The following is a 26,217-nucleotide window of genomic DNA, read 5'->3' as shown; positions in this document are numbered from 1 at the left end:
CTCTGCCACTTCAGAAAGGAAGCTGTCGCCATCATCTGCGACATTGAAAGGATGTTCCACCAATTCTTTGTTACACCTGAGAACTGTAGTTATTTGAGGTTTCTATGGTGGGAGCATGGAGACCTTGAACATGAGCCCAAAGAATACCAGATGGCTGTCCATATTTTTGGCGCTGCGTCTTCCCCAGGCTGCGCCAACTTCGGCTTGAAGTATTTGGTGCAACAGTACGAGTCTGACTATCCTTCCGCAGCTGCCTTTGTCACAAACAGTTTTTATGTTGATGATGGGCTGTTGAGTGTTCCCTCAATCAAGGAGGCCTCTGAATTGATCATTGAAGCCCAGCAGTTATGCAAAAAAGGGGGTTTAAGGCTCCACAAATTCAATTCAAATGAGAGAGAAGTTCTCAGTTGTGTGGATCCATCCGAGAGGGCAGCAGGTGTTGAATGCCTGGATCTCAGTCAAGATTCTGCCTTGTTGGAACACGCTTTGGGTCTTCAGTGGTCAGTCCAAAGTGACCACTTCACTTTCAATGTAAATATGAAGGACAAGCCTGACACTCGTCGTGGCATTCTGTCAGTAGTTGCCTCTTTGTATGACCCTATGGGGTTTGTGGCCCCATTTATTCTGAGTGGAAAGTGTATTCTTCAGGAGCTGTGTCGCAGGAGTGTCCAATGGGATGATCCACTTCCTGATGATTTGCGCCCACGGTGGGAGGAATGGAAAACTGGCCTTGAAAGGCTGAGAGAAGTTTCAATTTCTAGATGTTATTATCCACCACACTTTGGCAAGATCGTGAGTATAGAACTGCACCACTTTTCAGATGCTAGTACTGTGGGATATGGTGCATGCTCTTACCTTCGATATAAAAATGACCACAACAAAGTCCACTGCAGCCTTGTCATGGCCAAGGCTGGGGTTGCTCCTTCAAAGGTCATCAGTATTCCTCGTCTGGAACTTTCAGCTGCTGTGCTTGCAGCTCGACTGAGTGTCTTGCTGAAATTAGAATTGAACATGAACATTGATGAGTTCTTCTGGACAGATTCTAAAGTCACTCTAGCATACATTAATAATGAGGCACGGAGATTTCATGTGTTCGTTGCAAATCGTGTCCAGTCAATAAGGCAGAATACTAACCCAAACCAATGGCATTATGTTGATACTGCAGAGAACCCAGCGGATCACGCCTCTAGGGGGCTTGGAGCATCGGAGATTCCATTAAATAACTGGCTATCTGGCCCTGAGTTCTTGTGGAAAGAAGAGTTTCAATTTGAACCCTGTGCATCAAACAATCTCATGGTTGGCGATCCAGAGGTGAAGGCTGTCCAAGTGTTTACATTAAAGATGAGCAAGTGCACAGACATGCTCGAGCGCCTGTCTAGAATTTCATCTTGGACAACACTCCTAAAGGTAGTGGGAAGAATTAAAAGACTTACCTCTGTACAAAAGTGTCTCTCAGATGTGGTGACTGTCAAAGAACGTGAAGGTGCAGTCAAAGTCTTGATTAGCCTTGTCCAACAGCAGTCATTCAGCCAGGAGATCAAAGCACTTGAAATGGGGCACAGTCTCCCAAGTTCCAGTCCCCTCTTTAGGTTCGACCCAATCTTGAAGGAGGGCATACTCCGTGTTGGTGGGAGACTGAAACATGCAGCTCTCAGTGAAGAGTTTAGTCACCCAATCATCTTGCCCAATAAGGGTCACATTACACAGCTCATTCTGTCACATTATCACTCTAAAGCAGGGGTGTCAAACCTGATCCATAAAGGGCCATGTGGCTGCAGGTTTTCATTCCAGCCATGCAGCAGCACACCTGATTTGGCTTATTCAATCAACTGACACACCCACCCTTTAATCAAGGGTGGGTGTGGCTGCAAGTATTTGACTTTGTGAAGACAGTTCAGTTGATTGAATGAGCCAAGTCAGGTGTGCTGCTGCATGGCTGGAATGAAAACCTGCAGCCACAAGGCCCTTTATGGATCAGGTTTGACACCCCTGCTCTAAAGTATGCCATCAGGGCAGAAGTCAAACTCAAATGGAGCTCAGAGTAAATGGATTCTGGATCCTTGGTTGCAGCAAGTTGGTCTCTAAGCTCATTCACAAGTGTGTGCCGTGCAGGAAGCTGAGGCGTCCTGTTGAAGAACAGCGGATGGCTGAGCTGCCCAAAGAACATGTTGAAGAATCTGCTCCATTCACAAATTGTGGTATGGACTGTTTTGGCCCCTTTATCATTAAAAGAAGTCGCAAGGAGCATAAGAGGTATGGCTTGATACTTGCCTGTCTTTATTCCCGAGCTGTGCATATAGAGATGTTGGAAGACCTGTCCACGGATTCATTCATCAATGCTCTTCGGTGTTTCATCAGTCTAAGAGGAGCTGTGCGCCAACTCCACAGTGATCAGGGCAGAAATTTCATAGGTGCCAAGAATGAATTAAGAGAATCATTCAAACAGTGCAACAACCAGGCCCTGGAAAATTTCCTGGCTGAGAAGCAGTGTGAATTTGTGTTCAACGCTCCCTCAGCAAGCCATGCTGGTGGGGTTTGGGAGCGTCAAATACGCACCATTCGAAATGTCCTGAATGCTACATTGGCCCAAAGTGCAGGTAGGCTTGATGATGCCTCTCTGAGAGCATTGTTCTATGAGGCTATGGCTATTGTCAACAGCCGCCCTCTGAGCACAGATGGAATAAATGACCCTAACTCTCTTGAGCCTTTAACACCTAACCATCTTATTCTAATGAAATCAAAGTTGGCTCTTCCACCTCCTGGGAAACTTGTAAAAGAGGATGTATATGGCACCAAAAGATGGCGCAGGATTCAGTATCTGATTGAGCAGTTCTGGAGCCGATTGAAAAGGGAGTACCTGTCTAATATCTCCGTAAGGCAGAAGTGGCATGTCCCCCGACGCAATCTGAAAGTGAATGATGTGGTCATTGTCAAAGAGGAAACCCTTCCAAGGAACCAGTGGCAGTTAGGACGAGTGGTGGAAACGACTGTTGATAGTGATGGCTTGGTGCGAAGAGTTAAAGTGCAACTAGGGGCCCAGAGGTCAATTAAAACTAGTTCTCCATCTAGATCCTCCATCATAGAAAGACCAATACAAAAGCTGGTTCTGTTACTTGAGAGTGAATAGTTACAAAGAGTGTACACACATACATACACACAAACACGTACCATACAAATGGTTGGAATATACATAGCTTACTGTATTTTGTGAACATGTTTTATACTTATTTGCACATATTGGTGTGGTGATTTGGTCCTTTGGAATTTGAGAATCATGTGTGATTTGTGGCAACATGACATGATTGGTGGGAGTGTAAAGGACCACACTAGTCCTTGTAAGTGTTTTGTTATTCTCTTGAGTAAAACTTACATAAATGTGTTTTTCATTTGTATTTTATGTTATTTACGAATATAAGATTTAATTAAATTTGTTTGTGCTTTAGAATGGTTGGGCTATGAGGTTGAGTGAGTATTGTATGTGTGTGGATTTGTATGGACTTGGGGTGCTGTTTGTCCTTTAAGTGACACCGTAGCTCCACAAGAGGGAGACCTGTAAAGGTAGCAACCAGGTGTGATCAATTAAGAAGCTGCTTTGTTTGAGCTTGAGCTAGGAAGGCTTGATGTCCATGCTTCACCACTCAAGCTTCACTGCAAAAGAAAAGGATATTTTGACGCCTGTTTTACAACAGAAGAGAAATGATTATATGTTGCATCCTTGGTGAGCGCAGTGAGGTATGTTTTGTTTGAAGTTTTTGTAACTTTGTATCAAGTGTTGGAACCAAATGTGAATGCCTTTGTTTTAATATTGATGTCTCAATTAAGAAATGTTGTACCTGTGAGAACGATATGGTGATTTGCTGTTTGTTTGCTGTTTTGTATACCATGATATAGTTTTCACGGTGCTATGGGTGATGTTGGACTGACTTTGCTGCAAGTAAAATAAAATACACCTTGAGCATCAGTCGAGACTCTCTTTGGGATCCAAGGGTTGCTACACTTGGCATGAAATTTCAAAATGTCTCACTTTCGACATTTGATATGTTGTCTATGTTCTATTGTGAATACAATATCAGTTTTTGAGATTTGTAAATTATTGCATTCCGTTTTTATTTACAATTTGTACTTTGTCCCAACTTTTTTTGGAATCGGGGTTGTATTTGCTTGGACATAATTTGTTTTAAAGGTCCCCTTGCATCGTCTTTTCATTAATTGTGCGGTGGTCTCTAGTATGAATGAATGCCCTGTGAGCCGGTTTTGGTGAAAAACATGGTGTGGTTCTCCTGTTTCAGGCTGTTCTAGTTTGGTGGAGGAGTGGGTGGCGGGAGAACGACAGGATTTCAGCTCTTACTCATTAATATTCATGACATGTAAACGTGTTACCTCTGATTGGCTAACAGCAATCAGTAAACGTGTTACCTCTGATTGGCTAACAGCACTGTGACGCTACCTCCAGTGGGTCAGAACAAGTGGATGTGGGTGTCTTTTTGTAAAAACTGTTTTGATTGGCTATTATGGTCTCAACATCGATGTTTTGACCAATAACAATGTAGATGTGGCAGCGGGGGCGTGGCCAAGCGTCGGTCTGTGAATGGAGGGCGGAGTCAGGGAAGGTTGTGGCAGAATCACTGCACCTGATGGGAATTAACGTGTTTGTGTGTCTTCCCCAGTGGCCGCGCCCTAGAAGAGGAGAGGGAGAGCAGAGGAAGGGAGCTCTCTCCCCAACCAGAACGCACGCGCGCACGACTGGGAGGGAGTCATTTATTTATTTAATTGAATACTCCCTGCAGCAGCGGCTCTCATCAAGGCACGAGGCACGGAGCGGAGCTTGCCTTGGGGTGTGTGTGGAGGGAATAACGTCCCCTGGCTGGGAGCTGACGGGCCCTGGCAGCGTTGGTTCGTTCGGGAGAGGGCAGGGATCACTGGCTGCCAAGTCTGGGGAGGCTGGGACCTAGGGTTAGGTGAATTATGTCCCGAGGCGCGGAGCTAGCCCACCCAGGGAGCACTCTTTCGTTCGGGAGAGGGCAGAGGCCGCTGGCTGCCAAGTCTGGGGAGGCTGGGACCTCCCCTGCCCGAGTTACAAGCGTGCAAATTCAGGCTGGAGCCGCCGTTGAAACGAAACTGATGCGGAGCGCCGTGCCTCAGAGCGAATTATGTCCCATGGTGCGGAGCTAGCCCGCCCTGGCAGTGCTGGTTCCTTCGGGAGAGGGCAGGGATCACTGGCTGCCAAGTCTGGGGAGGCTGGGACCTCCCCTGCCCGAGTTACGAGTGTGCAAAGTCGAGCTGGAGCCGCCATTAGAAACGAAACTGATGCGGAGCACCGCGCCGCGCCTCGGGGCGAATTACGTCTCTCTCCTCGCGCTTTCTTCCCGTGGGCGGTCACAAGCCAAGGTGGGTGAGGCCATGAATACTAATTTTCGAAGTGACGTAACTTCGTATGGCTTTTTCAGGGTCACTCATTTTTCCGACTATTTTCTTTCATAAGCTAATACAGGGAATGGGAGTAGAATTACATTTTCACATGCAGCATGCATATGCAGCATGCATATGCAACTTGGAGTGAACTATGGCATTTCAAAAAGAGCCAGTATTAAACGTTTTTGGTGGAAGGGCACCTTTAAAGGAGTGATTTGTGTAGCATTTGTTTTGTTAGCGGAATAAAATTTGTGCATTATAACCCCTGTTTTGCAGAAGATTGTTGAATAAAGTCATTTTTGCACCGTTCTCTTTATCACAAGCTTTTTGTCATCAGCATGTGCTCTGTTTGAACACATTTCCCCAAGCTGTTTTTTCTGTGTTCAGGTCTGGTGAGGATCTGACTCCGTTACACATCGCTGCGTTATGGGGTTGTTATCAGAACCTCAAACTCCTGCTGAAGAACGGAGGAGACCCGAGTCTGAAAGACCAGGTGAGCATGTCCACTGTGGGAACCACTAACCTGTGTTTCAACACTAAAAATAATCGAACATTTTATTTTGTTCCGTTCATGCATATTTTAAAATATTTTCTTTTTTTTTTATTGTACAATCTTTTGTTCTTATCAATTAAACATGTTTATGTTTAAAATGCGTTCAATATAAGGAGAAAAAAGACGAGAATAGGTTCTATATTTCTGTAACATTGGATTTCACTGATAAACAAAGTGGTATATTACAGTTACATAATCAAGAATATGGTATATAATCTTTATTTTAAGTAAGAGATTTATGTATACTGTATACTTTAATGTTATTGTGTGTGTTCAGGATGGGAATAAGGCAGTTGATCTGGCAGAACAGGAGGAAAACAGTAAATGTGCCAGCATCCTTCAGGAGTACGAGTCTCACACACCCCAAGCTGAATATGAGGATTTGCCCAAATTCCAATACTGTAAGAGATTTTCTTTACTATTCCACTAGAGTTAAAGCTGTTAAAGTGAATGTAATGCCTTATTGTAATGCTTTAAAATGAATATATGTCATTAGTAACAACCAAAATGAATAAAGCAGAGGGAAAAAATAATATAAATTATTTATTTTATTATCAAGCACAAAACTATTGATAAATCACGGCTTCCGGATCCCGGAAAAGGCAGCCGTGCCGCAGGGCTAATCTCGCATGATGTCACGTGTGGAACCGCAGTTATCTGGGTCATTTTGGTTCATCTGACTCCATGTTTGTTTACTCACTGAAATTGGATATTGTTGTTGTAATCTTACAAAAATAACGATGTGAAAGCATTGTTGTGTTTGGATGTTCAAATCCATATACAACAGAACATTCAGTTCACAAATTTCCGAGAAATGACACTAATCTAAAGCGACTGTGAGGTTTGCAAAAACGAAGCGGGTAGATTTTGTCGCCTACTAATAATAAATCTGATTCATCAAGTGTTCATCAGCACCAGAACGACTACATGGGAATTACTGGTGCAAAAAAGAAACCCGTTGATTTCATAAATGACATTTGATCTGACGTTTAGACAGTTCATCGATTTCCCCCATTATCGCCCACTTATTTTCTTTTAGTAATTACACTGCATAAGTGTATGTTTTAGAGGTTATATTTCTGTACTGATTGAGGTACATGTAAGTATTTTTCCTATATTGCAGCAGCCAGCTTAGAATAAAAATCCACAAACCAATCTGTTTCCCCAATTCTTTCTGGCTGATGGTGCGCTATCGGCGCTGAGCGGGACTGTCGTGAACTGGCAGGTTCTGGTCTTGGGGGCTCGAAAAGATAACCATTTGCTCCAGAATATCCTTGATAATCATCTGCTCCTTCATCTGACATATAAGAATCCCAATCACTATCAGAATTCTCTCCAAAACGTGATTCCATATCAAGACTGCTCTAACCACTGCTGCACACGGGAACGAAATTAATATCTGGATCTTTGTTACACGTGATGCCACGCAGCCCTTCAGGATCTTGCGGTTCAGTCTCGGCAGATTTCGTGAAAATCGGCTGATCTTCTTGATTTTCCATTAATTTATGGCCTTTTGGATCAGCTATGGTTCAAAAACACATGGGCAATCAACATAATGACTGTTGCTTTGTATAAGGAAAAAAAGTGTGGTTTAGGGGCATTACATTCACGTTAATAAGCAGTGACCTACACGACATGTTTTGGTGGCAATATATAGGCATGTACGGTAGGTGTGTCTTTTTGAGTCCATATAAGGAAGTTTGTAAATAGGAGGAAGGAAGTCGTTGACTGCCAGTCAACTCCCACTCGGACACACCCAGCTCCTTTCTAGTCACACCAAAATGTCTTCCTTGGACACACCCACTTTCCCTATTCGGACACGCCTGTTTGTCCCTTTCAGCCATTCCCATGTGTCTCATTCAACACCAGCCGTCAATCTCAAATAAACATCCCTGGAATCTGTCTGTCTTTTCCAGCGCTCTACTCAGGCCACTTGGTGAGAGACTGCAGTGGGAACCTGACACAGATGAGTGATTTCGGAGATGAGCTGCTCAGCAGCACCCGATATTCCTCGTTTTACCGTAAAGCAGAAAGTAACGGGCTGCCAAGGGCCAGAGACCCTCACGAGTCCTGGCTCTCCGACATCTCTGGTTTTACTGCACGTGATAGTGACGTGTTTAACAGAGAAGTGGGCGGTTCTCTTCCTCCGGTTCTCTCCAGTACTCGCCTGTCAGGGATGGACTTTAAGAAGAGTACAGAAGTGGTCCAGCCAGCTTGTTTTCTCACAGCAAGCTGGAAAAGCATCACGTTCAGAGATTACGATGAGTATTTTCCAGATTTGGACCAAAACAATGATGACATCAGCAACTCCACGGACTCGACGGTCGATTTCTCACTGTATCCCGACTTCTTGCACTCGGAGCGCATGACTACTGTGCTGCAGAATCGGGATTGACGTGACGTCTCCAGATGATGTATTTGTCTTCTGCAGAGACGGAAACACCACAGACAATTTTGATAAGACTGTAGTGGGAGGGACGGCTCTGGGGGAGGACGACGGAGATGATGGAGAAGACGTGTTTGTTGATAAAGTTGATTCGCTGAAGTGCGCCGCTCACTCCGCTGCCAGCAGCAGCAGTAGGTCGAGTCAGTACAGCAGCTGCGACAGCGAGCCGTACAAGACTACCATCGAAGCACCTTTTATCTTCTGAAAACATTGCACCATCAGAAAAAGATGGACAGACAAAAGGAAGTCTGGACTCTGACAAGAAGGAAGAACTTAATTTACAGTTGCAAACATGCGATGAAAAAACGAGTGAGCTTTCCTTCACTCCGAGTCCGTTCGTCACAGGCAGGACCCGTTCACGGCTCAGTTGCTGCTCCCAGAGAAACAGCACCTCGTCTTTTTCCTCCTCGTCTCTTTTTGAACAGACGCTCCCTACACCGACGCGAGTGTGCCGCGATGTTACTCAATCAGACAAACGTAAACAGAGACGTTCCTCTGAAGAAGACAAAGGAACACATCTCGATTCCCAAATGGCCAATCTCTGCGTTTCTTCTCAACTTCATGGAAGCCAAGCGGATACTCTATCTCTGGAAGCATGGCAGATACCATCATTCCGAGAGGTGCCACTGAGGATGTTTTAGAAGGTGGAACATCATTATCATTATGCCACCAAGAGGAGGATGTGTTCACTGAAGACGAGGAGTTTTTAACTTCAGATGTTTCCACATCAAATGCAGAAATACACAGAAACACCAATTCTCAAGAGTCCAGCTCAGAGTCAGGTTCCAGCTTGAGTCAAGTCCTCGAGGTTCCATCCACCAGCTGCACGCCGAGATACAGCATGAGCCGAATCTGCAACCGTTCCCAAACTCAGTCACTCGCAAACCTGTCCTACACCCCCGGAGGACGTCCTCTCATCACTGACGTGGACGAACCGGTGGAGTATCTTTACACTGATACTGAGGAGGGGCATGAGCTGATCGAGACACACGTCCCTCCAACGTCCAACACGTCTCTAAGCTCCTCTGTCAGCGAGGAGACCGTTATTTACGACTGGCGCTCATTACAGGCTGTAGCCAAAAGTCCAGAGAAGGGAAAAGAAAACCGCAGTCCTAACGAAGTGATGGAGAGCGCGAATATTTCTGAGATGGAAGGGTTAACAGACCGAGAGCTCAGGCGCAAACTCGTCGAACTGGGAGAGGAACCCGGACCCATCAATAGAAACACGCGCCGTCTGTACGTTCAGAAATTACGAACACTGCTGAAGGAACGTGTTGCTGAGAAATCAGTGCAGGATGAACAGAACACAATCGCCGGTATGTTCAAGACCCTTACATTTACATATAAACACAACAATAAAGTGTCTTTTTTTTTTTTATCATGGTTTATATAATTGAGTGCATTATTCAGGGTTAGTGTTTATTTAGCGTGATTAAGGAGCATTAGCAGAAATGTGAGTTGGTATTTATGGCGGTATTTGTTCCCCGTATTAGTTACAGGTTACAGTCCGGAGATGAATAAAGTGTTGTGTTCGTTCAACCTGCCTGACTGTAAAGCTGATGGGTTTGCGCTGTGTGAGCAGTTCGATCAGCCTGATCAAAATAAACGCTGGCGTGAAGGTGTCATAAAGTCTAGCTTTAACTACCTGTTACTTGACCCCAGGTAAAATATCCAAGTCTACTCGAACCCAAAACTACAACCCCAAATCAGAGTTGGGACGGTGTGGAAAATGCAAATAGAAAAAAAAAGAAAAGCAGTGATTTTCTAAATTTACTTTGGCTTGTACTTCATTGCAGACAGAATAAACCCGAGATATTTCATGTTTTGTTGGCCAGGTTCATTTCTTTAGTTAATATCCATCCATTCCTGCATTTCAGACCTGCAACACATTCCAAAAAATGTTGTTACGGGGCAATTTAGGGCAAGTAATGAGGTAAAACAGTTAAATAATGATGTGATTTGAAACAGGTGATTTATAATCATGATTTGGTCCAAAATGCAAAAGATGGGACGAGGATCTCCCAGTTGATCAACAAATGTGTGAGAAAATTATTGAAATGTTTAAAAACAATGTTTCTCAAAGAAAGATAGGAAGGGATTTGGATATTTCACCCTCTACTAAAATATCATTAAACCATTCAAGGAATCTGGAGGAATTTTGGTGTGTAAAGGGCTCAAGCCTAATCTGAACCCCCGTGATCTCCGATCCCTCACTGCATCAGGAACCGTCATTCATCTACAGCTGATAGAACCACATGGGCTCGGGATTACTTTGGAAAACCTTTATCAAGCTACAATACGGAGTTACATCCACAAACACCAGTTAAAACTTTACTGTGCTAAAAGGAAGCCTTATGTTAACTGTGTCCAGAAGCGCCGTCGACTTCTCTGGGCTCAGAGGCGTCTGGGATGGACCATCACACAGTGGGAACGGGTACTGTGGTCAGATGAATCAGTTTTCCAGGGTTTTTTTTTTTTTGAGAAGAAATGGACGCCGTGTGCTCTGAAGATGAAAAGGGACCATCCAGACTGTTAGCAGGAATGAGTCCAAAAGCCAGGGTGCGTCATGGTATGACGTTGGGTCAGTGCCCTTGGCAAAGGTACCTTGCACTTCTGTGATGGAGCATTAATGCAGAAAAGTCCACTGAGATTTTGGAGCAACATCTGCTGCCTTCAAGACGACGTCTTTTCCAGGGAGATTTCAACAAGACAATACAAAACCACGTTCTGCTCACATTACAAAGGCGTGGCTGTGGAAGAAGAGGGCGTGTCTCCTCTGTCCCCAATAGAGAATGTGTGGAGAATTTAGAAATGATAAATTAATCTCCTCAGGGGTTACAAAAGTTTAATTTGTAAATTATGTTCCAGTATGATTTCAGACATGCTGACGAAAGACAAAAGTAGTGCACTATATAATCACCAAGTCCATAAAGTGGATTCTGATTGGCTGAAATAAGTACAAACACTAACACGCCTGGGCTGTGTCTCAAATACTGCACTTTACACACTTAGTTCAATACGAGATCATATATTTAAATAATAACCATCCTGTCTCGAGCTGTTATAGTAAACTAATCAACGACTGGGTGGTGTGATGAAACAGTTACCATCCAGAAGCTGATTTTCCTGTCACACCATGTCCTAAAGATATTTAAAAAAAAAACACTTTTTTTTTTAAACCCTTATTGTTTTATTTAATGTTCTGTGAAATAAGTTAGTTCCCAGTTAGATTATAAACAGTCGCTCCCTCACCAGCCTCTTTTCTCTCTAACATTAGTAAGACAAAAAAACAAAAAATGCAGTTTGTTACCAAGAAACCACAAAGAATTGTAAAACTGTAATCCTGAAACAGTCGGAAAACTTGAACTTTACCTCTGACTGTTAAAAAGCGCTGACACTAGAGCAGGGGTGTCAAACCTGATCCATAAAGGGCCGTGTGGCTGCAGGTTTTCATTCCAGCCATGCAGCAGCACACCTGACTTGGCTCATTCAATCAACTGAACTGTCTTCACACAGTCAAATACTTGCAGCCACACCCACCCTTGATTAAAGGGTGGGTGTGTCAGTTGATTGAATAAGCCAAATCAGGGTGCTGCTGCATGGCTGGAATGAAAACCTGCAGCCACACGGCCCTTTATGGATCAGGTTTGACACCCCTGCACTAGAGACTCCTTCCAGAAATGTGAAAAAATAAAACTCTCCTCACAGAAAACTTCATATTAGTGATTTGAGCACGTTAACATAAACCTGTGAGTTGCAGCTGCGCTACTGTCAGAGCTGCAAGTTATCGACAATTTAATCAGCACCTTCTGACCAATCACAGTCCAGAATCCAGCAGCGACATGCTGTACCAGTGCTTCATGACTGATGGAATAAAATTAGTCATTTTATAGCGCACTCTGTAGCATTATATTTCAATTAGCGTATCGTTAAACCCACAACAATCCGGTTACAGTTCAAGAAACCCTAAAAATAATGAGAGTTCCAAAAATCATGATCACATTGGAACAGGCCACTGAAGTTAACAATAGGTTAAAAAAAAAAAAGCATTAATATTGTTTACCAAGACCTAGCAAGGACACTTTATTTTTGGAGGAAAATGTCTTACAATCGTGTTACTGTGCTACTGTTTTATTACTAATGAAATATTAAGGCTAATGTAAATGATTAATAATGAAGTTTTGAGAGATGATCTGATAACTGGAAAAAAGGAACCTGCTGTATGAAGTGGAGTAAAAAAAAAAGTTTTATGTCAATCTGAACCATCATTGGGAAAAACACAATGAAATAAGGACTTCATTAAACACACACACAGCTGTAGAACTCTTGGTCCTGTAGTCATTTCAGTATAGTCATAGTGTTAGAAATTGATGGAAGGATATTTACACCACTGGGGTTTTGACTTTTTCTTTTTTTTTGCTCAAAGTGAAGACAAACCTAGATCAAGTAAATAAAGTCAAACCAAATTTAGTATCATCGGATTCTTGAATGGTGATTGGGGGAAACTGCTGCTCTTCTCCGTGCTCTCATGGAAGGCGGTCGCATTTCTCTGCTCTCCTCTCCTCTCCTTTTTTTCCTGCTTGTGCTCTGTTTCGTCTCATCTGCCTATACTTTTTTTTTTTTTTTTTTTTTTTTGAGAGACTCTCTCTGCATTGAATTTCTAAACTAAAAAAGCATGGATTTGATAAACTGGTCTCCTAATGAAATTGACAGTTTCTGGGTTCGGGGGAACCCACCTGTCCTGCTGGAACGTCTGTGGAGGACATTGGAGATATCTACCTATTCAGAACCATGATTACCAGACTTTTGCTGATTGGATTAGGCATTGTCCTGGTATATCGAGGAAATCAGACAACGGTGACAGCTGTTCAAAGCCCCATAAAGCTGCCCGATATGATTGAAGCGGTGGGCAAAGCTGTCGGCACTCAGACTGTGGCTGTAGAACTTGAACCACAACATGGTTGTCATCTGGAGATGCTTTCGGCTTTGCAAGGAATAAGTATTTCGGAGACCAAATGGAATTGAATTGAACGGAAATGGACAGATATGGACGAGTTGTGTGGACGTGTAAAGACTGCGTCTGTTCGAAAGACCAAACAATCTCTATCTTATCGACATTCGGCTCCCTGTACAGCGCCGGCCTCGACCAAGGCCGTTGCTGGGAAAACATTTCCCCCAGAAGGTCACTGCTGGGAGACACTCTCGCATTCTTTGCATTCCTTCCCCAATTTCCGCGGTTGCCGTTTTTCACCCCCAGTGTGACAAGTGAGTGCGTGACCAGCGCCGCTTGCATGGCTACAGGAGCGGACAGCTGCTTGCTTGCGCTGGGTTACCTCTACCTCCTCCCCTCCCTTCAAGTCCCATGTTTTAAAGTGTACTTGTGTTATTGTGTGCTTGTGTGGAGGTTTTTAAATGCTCCCACACTGTACTCCTGATAGGAGCATAGTGGGGGGGGGGGGGGGGTGTACTTTTTTTTTTTTTTTCCCCTCATCTTTCCTCATGTTACTACTGTTTCTTTTTCTTTTATCCCTGTCTTCCTGTCCTGTTCCCCCTCTGTAAGGACAGGTTGATGGTCAATTTCACTGGTAACAACAGTGACAATAAAGGGTTCATTCATTCTTATGCCTTTTTCACAATTTTTAATACACATGATTACATTCAAATAAACCTTTACAGACAAATTTACATTATGAAATTCAATTTGAAAAAGTAAGTTACTTACAAACTGAATTCTCATATCACTCTACGTGGGTTTTTATAAATGTTGTGTGATAGTGTTAATTCTTTTGTACTCTTGGTTTTGTTTCATCGAACCTTAATAGTTGATTATTCATGTGAATGGACAAATATTCAGTCTTTTTGTGTTTGGGTTTTTTGCAGTGATGTAAATCAAAACTGTGAGGAACGTCTTAACATTTAATGAGCCCGTGACATTATTTCACTCACCAAGTAGGAGTTAGCAACTTTTTTAACCCGTGTTCATTGTACTCTTGTGAAAGTCATCTCTGTTTTGTGCAACTTGTATTATACAATACTTTTACTGTTCTGCATAAAACTACCGGTACTTTTGTGTTTCCTTTTCCTCCTAGCTTGTCTTGATGAAAATCACTTTATTAAAACTTCAGTTTAGACGTAAACACAAGCAATATGACTCTGGTGTCAGTTTTCCCCATGTTATGTTTGCTTCACACACAGTGATATATTATTATATAGTGGGTTTACTTACAGAGAACTACAATCTCTTAACAAGTGTAAAATCCATGTCTGTAATTTTTAAATAAGCTACATGATTGATTATTCAGACTAATCACTAACCGTATGAAGGAATACTTTGTTATACACTGATCAGCCATAACATGGAACCCACTGAGAGGTGAAGTGAATAATGTTGATTATCTCATTACAATGGCACCTCTTAAGGGGTGTGGTCTATTAGACAGCAAGTGAACAGTTAGTTCTCAAAGTTGATGTGATGGAAGCAGGAAAAATGGGCAAGTGTAAGGATCTGTGCCACTTTTTTATGAGGGCCAAATTGTGATGGCTAGATGACTGGGTCAGAGCATCTCCAAATCAGCTGGTTTGTGAGGTGTTCCTGGTATGCGGTGGTTAGTACCTGTTGGTATGTACCAAAAGTGGTTAAAGGAAGGACAACTGGTGAACTGGCAACAGGGTCATGGGTGCTCAAGGTTCACTGATTCGTGTAGGGAATGAAGGCTAGCCTGTCAGGTCTGATCCCACAGAAGAGCTACTGTAGCGTTCCTGAAAAAGTTCATGCTGGCTCTGATAGATGTCAGAACACACAGTGCATCACAGCTTGCTGTGTATGGGGCTGCGTAGCCGCAGACTGGTCAGAGTGCCCATGCTGACCCCTGTCCACCACCGTTTACCTGGGGAAGAGGATGCTCTATGGGTAGAAGGCAAGCCTATGGAGATGGTGTGATGTGCTGGGCAATGTACTGCTGGGAAACCTTGGGTCCTGGCATTCATGAGGATGTTACTTTTGCCTCTTTCATACCAAGACCAGGATTGAATCTGGGTTATTTGACCAATGTTTAACACTTCTGTAACAGCAAGTATGTGGTCAAGTGTCAGCTGTGAACGGCAAGGAGTTGGGTTGAACCAGCAGGTAACGTGATGAGTTACACCTGTGTCTAATTACTGGCTGTCTATTAATGTGTGTTTCTGTGTGTTTTGCAGATGGCCAGTAACGAGACTGAGCGGTGTTCTCCAACGTGTGTGTATGTTATTCACTGAAAGGTTTTTATTATATGTAGCCTGGTGATGGGTGGCCTCTGGTGGGGAAAGGTGGAATTTTACCTTTATGTGCTGTACCTTTTAAGAAATCAAAAATGCGAACGGACTACGGCAACCCCACTAGGCCATTGAAGGGAGGCGTGACTTCCTGATAGGAAGAACCGGGAAGATTCACAGGAAAAGCGAGGTTGGGGGGTTAATGGTTTAAAAACCCTGTTATAACACTCGAGTGAGCAATGTAAGTTCGTACATTTATACTTAAAATAGTTGAAATACAAATGAAGTGTCATTGAAAAAATTTGAGTTTGAATGTTCTGGTGCACGTAGCAGATGGAGTTTGATTGGTCTACCGTGTATTGGAGACTGGAGAAACGTGGGTGATAGTTGCTAGTAACGAAAGTGAGTATGATTTATAAGACTGTACCGCTTAATTTTTAATTACCAGTAACAATGATGTTATTTAGAGAATAATCAACTGTATGGTTGTTCCGTTCACAGCCTGTCCACTGCCGTATTTTTGGGGTTTATTGGTACTGTAACGTGTCGAATCCATTGTTTGCACTGTAATGTATGGGATGTGGTTTATTCCCCGCGCATCTTATGTGTACTACTTTATACATTTCGTAAGCACTCGGTTAGGTTTTCTGGTGTTTTCTGTTTGGTAAGATTGTTTCAAGAATAAGACACCTGGTTCACAGAGGGGGACCAAATTGTTTTGATTATATAAACAAACTCTTATCCCGGGCTTCAACTAGCCTACTGGGAACTTTGGTTTTCAATAAATCCGTTTTATATTCAATTGCATTTGTGCGCTGTGTGTATTTCTCCTGGCTACAAATCTTGGTACCAGGAGTGGGGCTACTTGTACATATAGGCGCCCAGGGGTGTTGAGTTATAGTGCAAACAATCCAAAATACGGCAGTGGTGAAGAACGGCTCGGGTCCAGTGAGGAGGAGCCAACCTGGTGTGGTCAGATCACTGTGCAAGGGAGCGTGCGGATTGCAGACAAGGCCAGGTGTGCGTCGTTGGAGGGGACGGCATCCATCCACTCCCAGGGGACACCGTTGCAGAGACGTTATCCTTTGATTAGCGTGCTTTAAGGACTGAATCTCTCAGGATGGACGTATCGATTAATCTTGAAAGTGAGGACCCTATACAGGTTGACATTCAAGCACAGTTGACTAAACTTAGAGAGGAGCATGAAAGAGCTATGGCTACCATTGCAGGTTTGCAAGGTGAAGACAATAGATCTTATGTCTATATTTCCAGGGAGCGTCACATTGCTCCCTTTAGCGGGGATCTTGAGAAAGATGGGAGGTCAGTGGATAACTTCATTGAAGAGATTGAGAGGGTTCTCCATACAATGGCAAATCGGTCAGCTCATGATAAGTATGATTTTGTCGTGTCATTACTGAAAGGGTCTGCTTTAGAAGAAGTACGACTTTGCACAGATGACAAACCCATTCCGGTGGAAGACTTGTATAAGCACTTGAGGGAAGCGTTCACTGATAAATGTAGTGTGCCCCAGCTCCTGCATGATTTCTATAGCTGCAAACAGAGAGAGGGTGAGGACATACTTGACTATTCCCATGCCATGCGGAAGGCCTTGCAACAGGTTGCCAAACGCTCACCTACTTCAATTTCCAATGTGCAAGTGGCCTTGCGGGACCAGTTTGTGGAGGGGATTCGTGAGCCTACTCTGAGATGGGAACTTAGAAGATACGTGAGAGGTAAACCCGCTAGCACAATGGTAGAAGTGCGTGAGGAAGCTAGTCTCTGGACAATGGAGGAGCCCTCTGCACATGCCAAATCCACCAAGAGTAAGAGTAGAGTATCTGATCAGGGAGATGAGGCCTACTGCGCAGCAGTTGGCGCCTCGGGACAAAATCCCATGAGCTTGAATGACGTTTTGAAGGTGGTGTCAGAGCAAGGGAAGCAAATTAATGAGCGAACACAAGCAATAAAAGACCTAACAACTCAGACAGTAACCACCTCCAGGGTACAGCCCCGGGCTCCTTTAAGATTTACACAAGATGGTAAGCCAATCTGTCTGAAGTGTCAGAAAGAAGGCCATATCGCCAAAGAATGTCCACAGAAATACAAGGTGAGGGGGGTGGTTAACTCTGGGGCTCAGGGAAACGACCCACCCCAATTGCTGTGAGCCAGGCAATTCGGGGAGAAAATACAGGCTCAAAGATGTTACCTTCTCATGACGTCTTATTGCAACAAGCAGTAGGTACTTGTCCAGTGGTAGAAATTAAGGTGAGGGGTGTACCCATTTCTTGTTTGCTGGATACAGGGAGTCAAGTGAGCACCATTACTGAAAAATTCTTCTATGAGCATTTGGGTGGGCAGGACAAAGATGTCCTGTCTACCACTGGGTGGCTCAAATTGACAGCAGCTAACGGATTAGACATAATATAAATAGTATAAGGGGTATCTCGAGTTGGAAGTGGAGGCTATGGGGATGAATATCCCTCACTGCGGGTTCTTGGTTGTGAAAGACCTACACGATTCGCGGGGCTCAGCTCCAGGCATAATTGGCATGAATGTCATCAGCCGATGTCGTCAGTTGGCCCAAGCTGAATTTGATACCACATTGGGAGGGAAACTACTTTCTGAATGGAGGACTGCATTCCAGAATGTACAGGAGTGTAGACCTGACAAAACTGTGATGGTGAGGACAGCGAGTAAAGGGTCATTGTATGTACCGGCAGGGGCAGTCACCGTCGTCCAGACTCGAGTACAGGCTGCAATGTTGAAACGGGAAGGGCCATGGTTGCTAGAGCCTAGTAGAATTTCGCTACCTGGAGGGGTAGTGGTCATGCCTACTTTGGTCAATGTGCATGGTAATTGGGTTCCTGTTCAAATTTGTAATTTGTCAGAGGAGGATGTATGGCTCCATCCAAGAACCCGGCTAGGTGTTCTGATGCCAGTACAGTGCATGGATAATGAACAATGCGAAGTCAGGTTTCAACGCATAGCAGCAGACACTGAGCAGATATCTTTGGACATGGGTGAGAAGGACACAGACACTAACATAACAAACCTCTTGGATAATCTGGATGTGGGTGGCACAACAGAACAGCAGGCGCAGTTGCGATCGGTATTGTCCAAATATGCGCAGGTGTTCGCTGTGGGGGAGGAGGATCTGGGATACACAGAGTAGTTCATGAGATTAAACTGGTCAATGATGTCCCAGTTAGCCTACCTTACCGCAGAATCCCGCCCACTCAGTATAAGGAGGTAAAAGAGCATATCTCCCAGTTATTGAGAAAGGGAGTCATACAGGAGAGCTCAAGCGCTTATGCCTCACCGGTAGTGGTGGTTAGGAAATCAGATGGCACCATACGTCTTTGTGTTGATTATAGGAAATTAAACCAGAAAACCATGCGTGATGCATTCCCCTTACCCCGCATCGATGAGAATTTCGACACTTTGCGAGGTGCAAAATTCTTCTCCAGTATTGACTTAGCCAGCGGCTATCATCAAGTAGCAGTCGCGGAACATGACCGCCATAAGACGGCCTTTACAACTCCGTTTGGCCTTTATGAACACCTAAGGATGCCGTTTGGAGTCTGTAATGGGCCCGCGACTTTCCAAAGATTAATGCAGGCAATCATGAACGACTTGGTTTTTCAGATTCTGTTAGTATACTTAGATGACATTTGTTTGTTCTCTAACACTTTCAGTGAACACTTGGAGAGATTGGATCTTGTACTAAGGCGGTTGCAAGAGACCGGTCTAAAGGTAAAGATTGAGAAGTGTCATTTCTTACAAGAAAGAGTGACATTCTTAGGGCGCCAAATCTCTGCTGAAGGAATAGGAACAGATCCTCACAAAATAGCTGCGGTAAGGGAGTGGCCAGTACCCACCACGTTAAAAGGATTGCGTTCGTTCCTGGGGTTCTGTAGCTACTATAGGAGGTTTGTTCAGGGATTTTCAAAGATAGCAGGTCCTCTGCATGATTTAGTGAATGTGTGCCTTGATGTGGGGCCCCCTGCCAAGGTCAATCAGATGCTAAACGCCCTATGGAATGCTGAATGCCAGAAGGCCTTCGATGAGTTAAAGGAGAAGTTTACAAGCGCACCTGTGCTGGGTTTTGCAGATTTTACTGCACCATTTATTGTTGAAACCGATGCGAGTGGACTTGGGTTAGGAGCTGTACTGTCACAGCGGCAGGATGGCGTTATGAGAGTGATTTCTTATGCAAGTCGGAGATTGCGAAATGCTGAGAAAAATGACAAAAATTACAGTAGCATGAAGCTAGAGCTCTTAGCCCTAAAGTGGGCGATAGTTGAAAAATTTCGTGGTTATTTACTGGGAGCTAAATTTACTGTCATTACAGATAATAATCCACTGTGTCACCTCAACACAGCAAGGCTAGGAGCCATCGAACAAAGATGGGTGGCACAGCTGGCGACATTTGATTTTGACGTACAGTATCGCCCAGGGCGTTGTAATGCAGCTGCAGATGCCCTCTCTAGGCAGCCCTTAGCAGGGGAGCCTCAGGGTGCCCCAGAAGACATTGAGTATGACAATTGTACTGTGATTTGCAACGTGATGAGGAAGGGTACAGCTCTGCATTCTGAATTGGCTGAAATGGGCATGGCAAGATGTGAGGCAAGAAAGATACGAGCCTCTAGTGCAGTCACTCCCCCTATAAACCCGGCTCAGGGATCGACACTTAGCGTCCCGGGATATTCGAGAGATGAATTGTGTACGTTTCAACGTCAGGATCCAGTTCTTAGTGAATTTAAAACACTTTGGGATCAGAAACATAGACCAAGTGGGGGGGACAGAGCAGTTTTGTCGAAGCCTTTAAAATCTTTGCTCAAGCAATGGGTCCACATCAGGGAGTGTGATGGGCTACTGTATCGGGTGGTGCATGATGTAAGATACGGTGAGTGCTTCCAGCTCTTGATCCCTGAGGTTCTGAAAAGACAGGTCCTTGAGAATGTGCATGATGCCATGGGCCACCAAGGCATCGAGAGAACCTTACACCTCTTGCGGCAACGATGTTTCTGGGTTGGGATGTGGGAGGATGTGGACCGATGGATAAAGAGGTGTCAACGTTGCATCTTAACTAAAATGCCACAGCCAAAGATTCACCCGCAAATGAAGTCTTTCATAGCCAGTAGGCCACTGGAAGTAGTGGCTGTAGATTTTACAGTGCTGGAGCCTGCAACAGATGGTAGGGAAAATGTGCTAGTGGTAACAGACGTTTTTACCAAATTCACACAAGCTTACCCTACACGAGACCAGAAGGCAAACACCACAGCCAGGATTCTTCTCAGAGTGGTTCATGAAATATGGCGTACCGGAAAGGTTGCATTCAGATCAGGGCCGCAATTTTGAAAGTGAGGTAATTGCGGAGCTGTGCAAGTTGTATGGCGTCAGGAAGAGTCGCACCACACCTCACCATCCCACAGGAAATGCTCAATGTGAGAGGTTCAATCGGACCCTCCATGAGTTGTTGTGCACTCTGCCCCCTGAAAAAAAAGTCGTTGGCCTGAACACTTACCCGAGTTAGTGTATGCCTACAATGTGACTCCTCACTCAACCACTGGGTACTCTCCCCATTACCTACTCTTTGGAGTGGAACCCCGGTTACCAGTAGATGCATTGTTGGGACGGGAGGGCCCTGGAGTTACCAATCAAGACTGGTTAGCTGTGCGTCAAAAGAGGTTGAAGGAGGCCCACGCCCGAGCCAAGGCATTTACAGAACAAAAAGCAGCTGAGAGAATGGCCGTACAGAAAGGAAAGGTTTATTGTCCACCGATTGATATTGGGCAGGTTGTATACATCAGAAATCGACCTCAAGGACGTAACAAAATTCAGGATGCTTGGCAGTCTGCCTCATAGCGGGTAGTTGGTATTAAGGGGACTACGTACACCCTAGAACCTATTGGGGGGGGGCCGGCCAAGAGGGTGAATAGGGTGGACATCAGGCCATGTGCGGGTGGGGAGTTGGTTCACTCAGACCCTGAAAAGAGCAAGCGCAGACAGCCTCTAGAGTCAGTCAGAAGCGAGGACTCCGAGTCGGGCAGTGAATGCTCAGATGATGAAATGAGGGGAGAACTTGTTCCCATTGATGAAGTGACTGGTAATACAAGAGTGGAAAATGAAATTGGGGTCGGAATGTCCAGTGAAGAAAATCTAGGGGCTGAAGGGATAGCCCAGCCTCACCCTTATGAGGATGAGGGCACCGACCCTGAAGAAGATACCGGTTCAGAATCAGCCAGTATCCCTGTCTGCATCCCCCGTAGAAGCACAAGGCAGAATGCCGGACAACATTCAAACTTGTACCACCAACCTAGATCAGTGTTAGAGTCTGGTCCAGTTTGTCCCACTCAGGATTCAAATTGATATAGCAGTCCTGTGCAAAGAGGTTAAGGTGACACTGATAGTCATCGAGGACACTGACTCCTTAGCAGGGGAGAATGTAGCCTGGTGATGGGTGGCCTCTGGTGGGGAAAGGTGGAATTTTACCTTCTTTATGTGCTGTACCTTTAAGAAATCAAAAACGCGAACGGACTACGGCAACCCCACTAGGCCATTGAAGGGAGGCGTGACTTCCTGATAGGAAGAACCGGGAAGATTCACAGGAAAAGCGAGGTTGGGGGGTTAATGGTTTAAAAACCCTGTTATAACACTCGAGTGAGCAATGTAAGTTCGTACATTTATACTTAAAATAGTTGAAATACAAATGAAGTGTCATTGAAAAAATTTGAGTTTGAATGTTCTGGTGCACGTAGCAGATGGAGTTTGATTGGTCTACCGTGTATTGGAGACTGGAGAAACGTGGGTGATAGTTGCTAGTAACGAAAGTGAGTATGATTTATAAGACTGTACCGCTTAACTTTTAATTACCAGTAACAATGATGTTATTTAGAGAATAATCAACTGTATGGTTGTTCCGTTCACAGCCTGTCCACTGCCGTATTTTGGGGGTTTATTGGTACTGTAACGTGTCGAATCCATTGTTTGCACTGTAACGTATGGGATGTGGTTTATTCCCCGCGCATCTTGTGTGTACTACTTTATACATTTCGTAAGCACTCGGTTAGGTTTTCTGGTGTTTTCTGTTTGGTAAGATTGTTTCAAGAATAAGACACCTGGTTCACAGAGGGGGACCAAATTGTTTTGATTATATAAACAAACTCTTATCCCGGGCTTCAACTAGCCTACTGGGAACTTTGGTTTTCAATAAATCCGTTTTATATTCAATTGCATTTGTGCGCTGTGTGTATTTCTCCCGGCTACATATATTTTCATTATTGCAAACAGACAAATGTTTTTTCTCCTCTTCCCCATATCTTATTCTTTTTTTATATTTGTATATGCAAATACCTAATTTAATTAATCTAGAAGTTTTTCTCTATTTCTATTCTCTGTTTATCTGTAATGATGCTATTGGAATTTTAATTTCCCTGAGGGAACCCGCCCAAAGGGATCAATAAAATTCTATCTAATCTAATAATAATAATAATAATAATAAATAAATGAAATAAAAACAAGACAGGCAGGTAAGTAGGTAGGCAGGGTAGGCAACTCAACACATCTGTCCACCAAAACTATCCCATTTTTCTTTTATCATATCACTTTCACAGTTTAATCTCCCCAACATCATCTCGCACGCCACAGTCCCCATCATCTGGGTTTTCCACATATTCAGTGTAGGAGCTTGAGCCTCCCTCCAACACCTCAGAATAGTCTGTGCACATGCCAGTTTTTAATATTCTAAAAATATATTTGTTTAACTGGGTTACCATAGTTCTGTCTCTGAGGAGACATAATCTTGGTGACCTGGGAAGTTCACAATTTAACCATTTGCTCATATAATCTATAACGTTTTCCCTTAAGGGGAGGATCTTAGAACATTCCCATAATACATGGATATAAGTGCCACTTTTTTCCCCAACACTTCCAGCATAGATCATTATTAAGTAAACCCATTCTGGACTTCCGGTGACGTCGTGATGGGAGCAACAGCCTGATCTTTTAGCTCCTGAGGAGAACTTAAAAAAACCTAGCCAAAATTTATTCATTTACAATACGTATAATTTATACTACTCACAACAAGTAAACATGATGTCTGCTCTTTGAAAGGAAGCAGAAAAGCAACTGAAAAAAGTAAAAGCGGCAAGCAAAACCAAAACGATACAGAACTCAGTAAAGAAGACAACATGGTGGGCGTACTAGAAGAGCTGCGTACGTTAAGAAGAGAGCATGCAGAGGCCTCTAAAGAAACCAGAGAATCATTAGTTAGAGTGGAATCCGCGCTGAGTGAAATTGCTGAAAGAACGTCAAAACTTGAGTGGCGTATGACAGAAGTTGAGCAGAGATTGAGCGACACAGAAGATAAAGCACAACGACATGAGAGAGCCCTTCGCTACCTATTACAACGAGACGCTAACCTCTCAGCTAAATGTGAGGACCTAGAATCCAGAGCAAGATGGAATAACCTCCGAATTTATGGGGTGAGGGAGGGTGAGGAAAAGGACCATATGGTCGGTTTCATAACCAACCTTATTCAAACCTCACTGGCCCTACCAGAAGAACTGAACTTGAACATAGTGAGGGCGCATCGCTCATTGACCATGAAACCGAAAGATTCGGGCCCACCGAGATCCATTATCGTCAGGTTCCTCAACTACAGAGTCAAAGAAACAGTCATCCAAGAGGCATGGAAACACAGAGGAGGGGTGACACATGAAGGACAAAAGATATTCTTCGACCAGGACTATACAACAGGTATACAGAGGAAGCGGAAACAAGTGAGAGACGTGATAAAACGGCTTAAAGAGAAGAATATAAAAGCACAGTCACCTTTCCCTGCGAAGCTGAAAATTCACCTGGAATCGGGAGTAAAGACCTTTGTGACCCTCGCGGACGCCTCAATGGTACTGGAAGAAATGGGTATTCATGTTCAAGTTGACCAACGGGAAAAGCTCCAGACGGAACTTTTGCACAATAACTGGGCGCAAGCACCTGCGACAAACAGGGCGAACCTAATTATGACCAGCACGGACCTGAAGTGCTTTCTGCATGACGAACAATGAGCTAACAAGAATAACTGTGAGTAGTAGCAAAAAACCGTATCAGGCCATGATGTAGCTGACTGTTTAAAAGATATTCTGGCTAGCAACAGTTTAAAAAACCTGAGTTAAAGTTCTCCTCATGTAAGGAGTTTCACTTTCGCCCCATCTCCTGTAGGCCTAGGCTATTTTTATTTATCTATCTATTTTTTTAAATTATTTTATTTTTTTTTCTCTCTCTTCCCTGGAGAGGCCTTAGTGCAGGCAATGTGCATGCCTAATTGCGAAAACACTCTGTGTACATCCCCAGCGAGAATGTCACAACTCTCCGTCCTTGTTGAGACTGATTTTACGTTCAAGTCGGTCGGGTTTTTGGAAGTCAGTTTTGTTGTTCAAAAATTGCTTATTTTTCAAGGAATTAGATATTACCAATACAATATTTCTATGCGATCATGCATGTCTTGCAAATACAGGTACACTTTTGGAAAATATGTTTTTGATAATCAGCTTAGAGGTTTTTATATCCACATGGATAGATTAATTATAACAACTTACGACGTCCATGGACTAAACCATCCAATTAAAAGGAAAAAAAATAATCACTCAATTGAAAAAGACGCAATGCTCAGTTGCATTACTACAGGAAACACATTTAACAGAGATTGAGCATACAAAATTACGGTAAGAGGAGAATGGGTGAACTTGGTATACAGTGCTTCAAATGGTAAAAACAGAGGAGTCGCCATCTTAATCAGTAAAACTTTGGCCTTTTGCACCGAGAAAGTAGTGCAGGATAAATCAGGAAGATGTGTCATGGTGATTGGGACAGTTGGAGGCATAGAGATATCCATCTTGAATGTATATGCCCCAAACGAATATGATTCAGGCTTCTTCAGGGAAATTGCTAACATCATTGCAGATAACTCAAGGGGTTTACTAATAATTGGAGGAGGTTTTAATGCTGTACAAAATGGGAAGTTGGACAAGATGCCACCAGAAAAAGGGCTGCAGAATATAAAGACGCAGACTTTGAATAATCTGTTCTCTGGATTAGGACTTAGACCCGTGGAGAGCTAAGAATCCAAAGGGGAAAGATTTTCGTTTTTTCTCCAAGGTTCATAATAGTTACTCAGGGATTGACTTTTTCTGTCTCCCCCAGCAATATATATATATAAAGTCATAGATTGTCATATAGAACCGATAACTCTGAGTGATCATGCTCCTGTGATACTGAAAGTAGATTTAGGTGCTCATTCCTTTTTCAGATACTGGAGGTTAAATGCATCACTACTAAACAATGCAGAAACAGTAAAAGAATTAGACAACACTTAAAATAATACTTTGTTAGGTTAACGACAACAGTGAGGTTAACTCCTCCATTTTATGGGAGGGTGCGAAAGCAGTCATTAGAGGGAAAATTATCCAAGTATCAAGACTAAAGAGAGAATGACTGGAGGAACAATTTAAACTAGAAAATAAAATAAAACGAATGGAAATACAACACAAGACCA

At 43.7% G+C, this 26,217-nt stretch overlaps 1 protein-coding gene and 1 long non-coding RNA gene across 23 annotated transcripts in view; one reads left to right on the top strand and one right to left on the bottom strand.

Moving 5' to 3' along the window:
- LOC132900331 (NACHT, LRR and PYD domains-containing protein 12-like) overlaps positions 1–26,217 on the bottom strand; it is a 664,923-nt gene that overhangs the window by 578,258 nt on the left and 60,448 nt on the right. The window lies entirely within an intron of this gene.
- On the top strand, positions 22,152–22,682 carry LOC132900343 (uncharacterized). Its single transcript, XR_009656771.1, has 3 exons — positions 22,152–22,334; positions 22,427–22,495; positions 22,595–22,682. It is a non-coding gene; the product is annotated as an uncharacterized LOC132900343 (long non-coding RNA).

The sequence above is a fragment of the Neoarius graeffei genome, chromosome 16, assembly GCF_027579695.1.
Source record: "Neoarius graeffei isolate fNeoGra1 chromosome 16, fNeoGra1.pri, whole genome shotgun sequence".
Classification (NCBI taxonomy): Eukaryota; Metazoa; Chordata; class Actinopteri; order Siluriformes; family Ariidae; genus Neoarius; species Neoarius graeffei.
This window is presented reverse-complemented; position numbering and strand designations above follow the sequence as displayed.